Raw genomic sequence first — 11116 nt, 5'->3', positions numbered from 1 at the left:
GGGCTGTGGGAGAGAGGGGCTGGGGCCGGCGGGAAAGAGGGAAGAAGGCTGCTCTTCACGTCCCTTGAGTCTGAACTTGCCTTTGTACAGAAGAGGCAGTTGGGGGGCACAGCATCTTCTCAAAGCACTGGCAGTGTCCTTCACCCCGCTCAGTCATTGTCCCCCAAACTACCCATCCGTTATGAGAAGTATGGGGGACCCTTCCCAAATTAGCAGAGATTTTCTTGTGCTCAGACCTTGCTTATGCTTGCACTTTTTTCCTCTGGAGCTGCCCATGGAGATCTCCACTGGTTTTCACAGGGATCAGCAGGACAGTGGAAGACGATGGCACTTTGGTCTCCACTTTACCTAAAGCCTACCTGGGTAAAACTGCCACAGCCACAAAGTCTTTCCTTGTCATTGCTCCACAGTTGCTACCCATGGAGCTGAACAGAGGCAAGCACCCCTGAGAAGTGCACTTCCCACCATAAACAGCCTTACTGAGATCAGAGCAAAATTTATTGAGATTAGAATGAAATTCCATCTGGGATGCTCAAGAGCATTTTCTAGTTCATCTCAGGCCACTATCCAGCCAGTTTTACCCCAACTACACTGGCCATTTCTGCCACAGTGTCTCCATCACCTCAGAAATGTCACATAGGGGCACATTGATCTGGACACACACAGGAGCTCTGCTGTGATATTTTATTTTTTCCTCAAATGACATAACTCAGAGAGTGAAACATTCAGCTGAACTTGAAATAGCGGGTTTTATTTTGTGGTTATTAGCCTCCTGTGTCTGACCTTTCATCTTCCAACCTGGGTCAATTTTTAAATGCAAAATGCTGGTTTGAAATGAAACGTCAGAAATTCCCTTTGAAAATGTCCATTCACACATTTTGGCATTTATAAAACAGAATAATTCAGGAAGATTGTCTTGAAATGAAATGTTTTGATATTTTAAACATCCCCCTCCCACACTCGCTTTCCAGCCAAAAGGGCTTGTTGAATTAGGTCTGGATCTGCAACTGGTTTCATTCCCCTGAAGTCCCATTTCTTGGCAAATTATTTACAATAAATGCCTTCTCAGTACCAGTCATGCCTACCCTCAGATGATACCACATCCTTGCCATCCCTCACCAGTCTCAGGAGCTCCACAAAGTACCTGAGTGTTCCCAGATCCTTGTTTTCCCACCTTTTGCTGAAAGTGATTTCTGGACTCAGGGCAGGCCTGCGATCAACCTCTGCCACCCACTCCCTGAAGGTCAGGTGTGGAGCCCAGCACCAGCACAGCTGTAGCTTCGTGGCCTTAAAAACTAGAGGTTTAAACTCATGTGTTTGTGTGACTGCAGCTCAGGGTGTTTCTAAAGGGACATACGAGGAGCTGGGTGGCAGAGCTGTGACGATCTGAAGCTGTAGGAGAAGTGGAGGAGAAGATTAGATGGGATGGACTCTCTCGTATTGCAGGGATGCACGGCAAAGCACACAGAGGGACCCCTTTTCGCTTGAGTGGAAAACGAAGCGTGCCAAAGCTGAGAAATACTGCTGAGTTATCGTACCCCCTTTTCCCCCATGTAAACTTAAAATGAGAGAGTGAACCACATAGAGATGAGCCATGTAGTGATGACAGGATTATGCAGTTGTCAACAGCTTCCCAGCCCCTCATTTTGAGAGTGATTCAGCTCCTCACCTTCTCCTCTGCCCACCACATTCCTCCAACTGATCAGCTGCTTCTTTATAGGAAATTCTCAAACCTAGTTCCAGCTTTCCCCAACTCAGGTACTGCTCCATATCCAGCTGGCACCTCCAAAGCAGTGTTATTTAAAGCATCACCATGTAACCCCTGAAAAGAAAGGATGAACATTTTCCACCCACAGTCAGTATCACTATTTGTTCAGATACAACATCCAGGTCCACCTGTTCTTCCTTTTCTCCAGTCCAGTGAAAGGTGGCTTTGTAGGACTTCTGGATTACAAATTACAAATCTGAAAAGTTATAGGGTTTTCCTTGGAAAAATCTGGTCACACATAGCAGCAACCTGGAAACAGAGTATAATTTGCCAGTGTCAACTTGAATCAGTGGCAGCATCAACCTTACACCTGAGCTGGACAGCCACAGGAATCTTTCGCAGTCAAATCCCCTTCTGAGATTTTCATGTCTCTCTTCTTTCTCATGGGCATTCAAAGCTTTGTCTAACCTAAAGCTACCTACCAACCTCACCAGCCCTTGCAGTGGGTGGCACTGGTGGCTTTGAAGGAAATGCTCTTGTCTACCCAGAGCAGGTCATGTCACATCACAGAAAGGACAGAGTGCTGGGGCCTGGATTTACAGCAGGCAAGCGCACCTCTGAGTGTCCTCAAAAGCAAAGCCCAACCCGAGCTGCTTCCCCTGAGAGCAGCATCTGGATCATACCCTAGATGTCACCAAGAACATTCAGTGGGTAGTAAAATGTGGACCAGTCAGGTTGTCACAAGGCTATGTCTGCAAAGCACTATAGTTTGCAGCAGGGAGCATCTCTCCTTCTATATCAACAGATAATGGAAGAGAAAATAAATTCTCATGTGTACAAAAAGGACATCTCATTCCAGACAGTGTTGGAGATGGTCCTTGATCTCAGTTATGTTCATGGTGGGCTTGACTCTGCTTTCGGTGGGGCAGGGATAGGACTGTGGCACTCGTCAAGAACTTCAGAGTCTGAACAGTTGTTAAGAGTCAACATTTAGGTTTTGCTCTCCAAACCCCAGAGAAATTCAGGGAATCACTTGTCTGCCAGCAATGGTCTGGGGGGTTTTAAATGGGTGTCAGCATTAGGCTGGAAACTCAGAGCAAGCTCAGATCAAGTTCCCAATCCAGAGGAACATTTGGGACATTTTAAACCCAAGTGACACCTCTTGGGAACAGCACATGCCCTGCACCTCCATAGAAAGCATGTTTGCCCCGAGGCGGGAGAGACACCACAGCCCGTTGGCCCCGGGACGCGCAACACAGTGACTAGAGGAGAATGGCACCGCTCGCCGAGCATCCTGGCACAGATGGCACAGCTGAACCTGCCGGGTGGCAGGACCCCCCCACCGGCACCGCCAGCCACACCAGTGCCTGCTCCCACACTGGCTGGCGCACAGCTGCCTCCCGTCCGCTCTTCTCCCTGCCCTCCCAGGAGACCGCACAGCATCCGTGGTCCCCTGGCCACCAACATGGCCCCTCTATCAGGGGTCCCCTAGCTCACTGGTCAGGTCGGTTTGAATCGAGGCATGAGAATTTCACCCTCATTCAGACAATCGTCTTGCCTTCCCCCACCCCAGTCATCAAAATCCTCCTTCCCTGACTCCCTCCTTCTCCTTCCCTCCGCCTCCCCCTTCTCTCCCTGGAACTTCCCTGCAGCTGCAGAGCTGGCCAGACAATCGGGTGTTTTAGAGAAATACATTTTTGGGCTAATTTGCCATGCATAAGTGTTTCTCTTACCCTTTAAAGACAGGGAACAAAGAGGACATTCTCTGGGAGCTCTGCCCTGTTGTGAGCAGCCCTGCAGCTGTACAGCGCCGTGCTACCCTCCGCTCTCCTGCTCCACTCTCTGCTAGCTGTGTAAGGGGATGGGGCTCTGCTTCTCCCCAGGACCACACCATCTCCTACCCGTCGCTACACATGTATTTCTGGTTTTTAAAAGCAGAGCCAGAAGAAGAGGGGAGGGAAGGGATTTGGCAGCACTGTCACCTAGGCTGATCTGCCAGATTATCCAGGTACGGTCTTTTATGCTGAGATGTCGTTTATTTGGAAACAGTCTGAAATTTCCTTTATTTGGGGCTTAATCGTGTGTCCAAGTTAATTATTTTATCCCTTTGATCAGTAACAGTGTGGCAATGGACTACACACACCATATTAGACTGCATGAAATTTTGCACTGTCAAGGAAATCCAGTCATTAAAAAAGAAGTCATGTGAGAGGTTTTCAGGTCCTGTTTCTGCACTTCAAACACTGGTAGCCATGCCTGGTTCAGGAATTTCTCACACGGGAGGATTTTCCTTTTTAAAGTTAGAGTGTTGAGTGATGAACAGATTTGACCTGGTGGACCAGATCAGGAAGAAGATGCAGATGTTCTGATATGAACCACTCACAGGTTATGGGAGAAGGAGATGGCCTGGAGCAGCTGGACACTGAGGAAATAAAGATTTTTGTCAGCCTTTTGGGGATCCCATCTCAGCACTTGCTGAATAATCTTTTTCCTATCCATGGAAATTTGGTCCAGCAAATGGCTTCCCAGATGGAGAAATAGGCTTTAGTATAAGCAAAATGAGGTTTTTAAACGAGCCACAGTGAAGTCATTCATCCTATTTCAGCAGCACTGTGACAGGAAAACCCTTCCCACTAGCCCATTCCCATGCACTATAAATATTAACTCGGTCCAAACCATTCCCTTTTTCAGTTCCAAATTCAGCACAATCTAAGGCAGCTAACCCAGTCAAGTCTAGCTTAGCCAGAACATGCTTAGCACAAGCTGTCATCTCAAACCTGCATTCAGGTGGCACTCAGTCCATATATGTGTAGCTCAGTCGGACTAAAGTCTGTGTGACTCAGATCAAGGTAGTCATACCCAGGCCACTCGCACCAAATTCAAGCCACATTCCATTCAGGGACCAGTATGGTCTATTCTGTCCAATTGCACACAAAGTCTAACTGAAAATCTAAGGGGCTGAACCAGGAAGCACAAGGCAACAGAAGCTCAGCTCTGAGACACTTGAAATGTGTTTTCAGGTAGAAATGTCTGGATCCTACACAGGCCTACACAGGTTGTAAGAGCTTGTGGCACTTTATCTCAAATAGGTTAACAGCGCTGGTCCCTCTGAAACATCCTCCACATCATGCTGATACACGTGCACTCATTCTTCAGTTTTCTCCCACATCTTGTGCCCTGTTGTTTTGCCTCCAGCAAATCCTTTTGACTCAAATCCAGAAGGATCACTTGCGAAAAAAAAAAATAAAAAAGGATTTTTGCTTTAAAATTCTTCTGTTTTAAGATTAGAGGGGAGAGGAGAGGAGAGGAGAGGAGAGGAGAGGAGAGGAGAGGAGAGGAGAGGAGAGGAGAGGAGAGGAGAGGAGAGGAGAGGAGAGGAGAGGAGAGGAGAGGAGAGGAGAGGAGGGAAAAGGAGAGGAGAGGAGAGGAGAGGAGAGGAGAGGAGAGGATGAGACTGCAGTCATCAGAAATGCATTTGGAGGAACAGGTAATGCAGGAAAAAATGAAAGTTTTATGGACTGAAGACTAAGATCCTGAGCTTCTAAGCAAGGAAAGGCCATCATGGAATAAATGACAGCTGAAGGAACATACAATAGAAGAACACCACACAAGTGCTGGGACAGTGGGACAGGTTGAACCTCACTTGGCACAGCCCACCAAATCCCTCAGTTCCTTCCTGACTCTTTGAGCTCTCTGCACTCAGCAGGGCTGGTAGCCTAGCTGGTAACCTAGTTCCAACATAAAGCCATTAGTGGAGCCAAGGTTCAAAGTCGTGCAGTTATTGATAGTGTGGTGGCACTCGTTCTACACAGAACACCACCTGCTCTTAGCTCGGCTGAGGTCTCAGTGCTCTGAGACTCCTGCCTTGATGTGCTAGTATGAATTTGTTGTATGAAGGAGCAGGGGAGAACTAGTTTCTTAGTTTCCAAATGCATTTCAAACTCCAGAACTCGCTTTTCTAACCTTACAAGTAATTCCAGTAAGCACCAGCCAGGCATTAAAACCGTAGTGCCAAGAAAAAGTCAATTTCTGCCAGACTTGGAGCTGCAATAGTGAAAATCCCATTGAGCAACAGATTTAATCATATTTAGCATCCCCTCTGGGTAAATGTCCTTCAGTCCCTCTAGGAGACTGAACTTGAAAATTTCCGTGGCAGGGCTGCAGGGGCATCACACAGCACAAGTGGTCTGAATGATGCAGGTAAGTGGGATGCCAAGACCAAGTGCCAACACAAACACTCCAAAGCCCGGGATTAGATTAGCGGGAGCAAAATTCGGCCCCAGCCTTTGTGGTTACCACCTCAGTAAGAGACAGAGACAGATAGAAAGGAGACGAAAGGGAGGGAGAAGGTTAGGGGGTGGGGGAGGGCTGGGAGTCTGCAGACTTCTGTTGCCACATGATTTTCCTGGTTGTTTTCAAAGTGGTGCTCTAACATACGCGCACGAGTCCCATGTGATTGCTTATTTACGAAAGCACAGTCGTAATGTTTTGTGCTTTGCACATCCGCTCGGCAGTCCACCTGACTGCGGGCTCCGTGGACACCCACTGCATCCTCCCCATCTGCGCCATCGAGCCAAGGGGGATGGGTGACCATTATGGGTGGACGCTACTCGTGCCCTGGTGAGGCACGGAAGCAGCGAGGAGGACAGTCTTTCCATTTCCAAAGTGCTTCTTGCTTCCTTTTGCCTGGCACTATGTGAAGAGGATCCAGAGGCAGGGTGCTATCCTGTCATGCAGAGAAGAAGCTTTTATTTCAAAACTGGCTTTCTCACTTCTTTTAATTTGCAGAGTGCCCAGAAGCAAGCTCAGATACAAACTGACCTGGTGTTTGCTGATAGCCCATGTTTGATGTTCAAATAGGTGCAAAATCTCTTTCCTTGGGTAGAACTTTTTTTTCCACACCATCATCACAGAAGTCCTCTTTCATCCAAAGATCCTGTCAAGAAAAGAGGAAGCCTCCCTAGAAAGGGCAGGGAGGAGGCTAAGGGAGAGTATTCCCAATGGAATAAAGCTGGTTGTTTCTTTGTGTACAGGGGATTTGGCCTACCTTCAATTCATCTGTATACAGAACCAATAACTCCATTAAAATTGTTTTTCTCAGCTGAAGAGAGGTCTAAGACATGCGGAAGAGAGATGTAATGTGTGAGAATGGAGTTTTTGAATAATAGGGACTGAGTTCACAGAGACTGAGATAGGACAATATTATGCTGCAATAAAACACGTATTTTGAGGGTAGTGTTTTCCTTCTCTTACTCTCTCCATAGCTCTAGGTGCTAGTGTCCCTAGAAAAAAGGTCAATGGAAAAGAGTCACCGCCTCATATGCTGCAAAAAAACCTCCAGTGATCTTTGCCAAAACTGAAGCTCCTGTGAGAAAGGACATCTGACATTTTAAAACTTTGTTATGGTCAAGCCACTCAACGTCATCTCTCTACCTCCTCTTCCCAGATAACCAATCCTTGCTTTAAATTGCCTGAGGCAATGCCACTACCTCGCCACACAGATTACGCCTCCTGCGGCCATGCCTCTTTCCTGCATGTATGCATGGTAAATCGCCTCCATGAAGGGTTAATTCAACCAGGGCCTTTTACTCCAAGTTGTTTTCCAAGTAGCTGAGAGAATAGCTCTCTTGTTACAAACATGGCTTCTGGGCATTTGGTGATGCTTTCCCTTTTCTCTCTCTCTGTACCACAAAAGAATCTTTTGTTCTTCTCCCTCTGTCTCATTTACTCTCCCCCACCCTGCTCTCGCCTCTTCCCTCCATTGGCTGCCAAGTGACTAAGGAATGGCAAAAAATGTCCATAGCTCGGTCATGGCAAATATTTCTTCAGCTATTATCTGATAGAGACCTTGAGCATCTATGTGATGGGCTCTCTGCCTTCCCTCGGGCTTCTCCTAGAGATGCGGAAAAATGAGTCAGACACAACAGGGCAGGATATAAGTTGAATCAGCCCAACACACTAATGGGAATGTCTTGCGAATGGAGTCATAGTGCCTGTTTCAGGAAAATCAAATGATAGGAACACAGAACTGGCAGAAGTCCCGTGGCAGCTTATATGGGTCTAGATTTTTACAGGAACACTGCATTTATTAAAACAAACCACGGGAGGCACAAAAAAAGTCACCTTATTGCCTCCACATTCACTGATTCAGCTGTTTGTAGATTGGAGCCAACACTCTTTGCTGGATGGATGGCAATGTCATTTAGTTTCTCCGCACCATCTTCTTGTGCATGACCTCCTACCACAGAAAAGCTGCGGTGAACCTCCATGGACGTCATGTCTTCCCACACCCCATTGAAATTATACCTCAGGCACTCCCACAGACATCCTCCTAGTTATAGTCTCCTTGCACATACTGCTTCGCTGAGTCATTTTACACGTACATGCATACATATATAAAAGTTCACATGACACTAAAGTCACCGAAACTGCCACAATGACCTTTCTGCAACTGAAACGATTCCCCAGCCAAATTCCCACCTCCTTACCTTTTAGAGCAGTTGGGTATATCCTTCACTGATACTGCTTTCTGCAAGAAAACCCAATTCTTCATTTGAAGCAAATCTTGCTCTTTCTGCCTTTCTGCTCATTTTCTTCTCCACCAACCCTCTTCACTCCTCTGACTACCTCTTGTCCCGTGTCCACCTCAATCCATGTCATGCTTTAGCTGAACACAGCATATGCTGCCTCGTTCCACCTGCCAGGCTTTCTGCATTCGTCTCCGATGCAGTGCCTTGACTATTTTGGAAGGCCCTTGAAAAAGCAAATTTCAGCCTTAGTGACTTCCCGCGCACATGCACACACAAAGCCGTAGATGTAAGGCGTTATCTGAAGGATTTTTATTCTTGTAGAGAAGGGGAATGGACTATACAGATAAAAGGGTCATTATATTCCTACATTAGAGGGACTTCTTGTCTGGTGGATTTTAACCAAGCTGGTTAAAATATCGTGAAAACGGTGCATTGACTAACTTCTTATACTTGTATGACTGTGCCCACAATAAAGATTTGTGCTAAGTCAACCATATCTGTTTCAAACCTGCGTGCAGAGCAGCTTTCGTTGTAAAGCATTCAACTCATCTCATATGTAATAATTAAGGAATATATAATAATCCTCTTCCTGCCTCCTGACTTGATAGCATCTAAATGAATCCCAACGCAGACAGAGACCCTTATTGCTATCCCAGCTGTGCCCCACTGCTCCCACAGTAGCTCTGGGGCGCAGGGTGCTCACCAGGAGAGCATGGCCAGCCAGCCTTAGTCGATAAACACTGGTCATCTCCATTACAAAGGACAACCCACGCACTCTGAGATGAAGAATTTTACCATTGTCAGAAAAGCAAGCCTCTGGCAGATCCAGAAATATGCAAATGTTTTTCGTCTAATGCGGTAAACACAAACTTCCCCAAGCAGGGCCCCTCATGAAGTGATGCATTGCTGGATCCTTTTAAAAAAACCCATTTAGCAATAGTGAAACAAGGAAAAGGATTTGCTTCTCCCTGGTTCCAATTCTGCTTCACAGGGTTGGATTCCACAGTCCTGCAGCGGAGACAACAGTAGTCAAAGGCACTACACCGCCTAGAGAGCCCCATCAGGGTCATCTTTGCACCCTGTGCAGACCAAGAGGTCAGTTGTTGAAGTCTCTTTGGAAAAAAGAATTTACCATCATCTCTTTCACTGATGAGAAGCCCAAGGATGGATTATGGGTTCTTACTTAGATAATTTTGGATGAATCAAGAAAAGAGAGGAGGGATAGCTGGATGGCTAAATAAAGCCAATGAGATCACATGTTCCGCCTTTTTATCTGCTTTTCTCTTTCTGCTTTTGGACAACAAAGCTTCCTTTGATACAGAAGAAGAGGGGGGTAGGGAGGGTGGGGAGAGGGGGTGCCAGAGTCACCCCAATGGCCCCTGGTCACTTCTCCACGCTCCTTAATGTGATGTTCCCACTGGCAGAGACAGAAAAAACCAGTGATCTCATGATCCCAGAGACGATCCGTACAAACAGCCCTGGGAGATGAGGGGTGAAGGGGACAGGAAAAAAGGGTAAAGGATGAATGAGGAAAGATGAGAAAGAGTGAGGAAAGGGTAGGAGTCATAGAGAAAGGGGACACGTGAAGAAGGACCTTCGAGGACAACTGTGCATGGAGTTAGAAACTAAAGGTCAGAATCCAAAAGAGGATGTGTAGTGACATTGTAGGGAATATTTGTAGAGATCTTCCAGGCACTTTGAATGGAAAGGCTCTCCAGGATTATTTGTTGATGAGCAGGAATCACAGAATCACAGAATTACAGAATGTTGGGGGTTGGAAGGGACCTCTGAAGATCATCTAGTCCAACCTTCATCCCAGCATACTTAACCACTACACCATAGCCTCAAGTGCTAGATCTACTTTTTTTTTAAACACCTCCAGGGTTGGTGACTCCACCACCTCCCTGGGCAGCCTGTTCCAGTGCCTCACCACTCGTTCAGTAAAGAACTTCCTTTGAATATCCAATCTAAACTTACCCTGACGCAACTTGAGGCCATTTCCCCTTGTCCTGTCATTAGTAATTAGAGAGAAGAGACCAGCACCAGCCTCACTACAGCCTCCTTTTAGGTAGTTGTAGAGGGCAATAAGGTCTCCTCTCAGCCTCCTCTTCTCCAGACTAAACAAACCCAGTTCCCTCAGCCGCTCTTCATAGGGCATGAGGGCAGGGTAAGAGATAAGAGTTGAATGAGTTGTCCAGTATTTAGGAAAGGGAGGCTGGGCTCAGAGGCAGTGTGGTGCAGTGAGAAACAAGGGCTTGAGATGATCATGAGAAGGAAAGGAGGGGGAAGTACCTGCAGGTTGAGAGCAGATAGGGTAAGATTTACTGAAACTTGTTACTTTTGCATTCTGCTTACACAAAACCAGGTCACCAAATCTGCCATGAGAATAATCCTGGTCTCTCACAGCTCCAGAGCCAAGAGATGCCAGGAATGTGATTTATCACCTGAGACTTTCAGACACATCCAAGGGAGGCAGTGGAGTTGGAGACAGGCTGCCTGGTTTCCACTTTGGTTGGGTTGATCTCTCTGCAGGAGTCCTTCACACCTGCACAGAGCACTGTGTGCGTATTACACCTCACCCGCCAGCAGCCACTTCCTTCAGCTTTCTTTATTTGTCCTTCCCTCCCTTCTCTCCTCCCTACATTCTTCCTTGCTGCCTGCTCACAGGGAGACAAGAGCTCAGCACAGTTGGCCCGAAAGATCCCACTTCTTCTCCATCCCCCGAGGGCACCTGCCACCCCAGCAGCCCTTGTCCCTAACTAGTGGAGCAGTTAGGACCCAGCAGGAGGCTTTCACGCCCACAGGGCTCCTGATGGATCCTGGACAAAGAGGTGGATGAAGGATTGGGGAACAACTGAAAGAAAAAGTGTCTCCCTTT

Source organism: Apaloderma vittatum, unplaced genomic scaffold (assembly GCF_000703405.1).
Source record: "Apaloderma vittatum isolate BGI_N311 unplaced genomic scaffold, ASM70340v1 scaffold6147, whole genome shotgun sequence".
Classification (NCBI taxonomy): Eukaryota; Metazoa; Chordata; class Aves; order Trogoniformes; family Trogonidae; genus Apaloderma; species Apaloderma vittatum.
Note: the sequence above shows the minus strand (reverse complement) of the source record.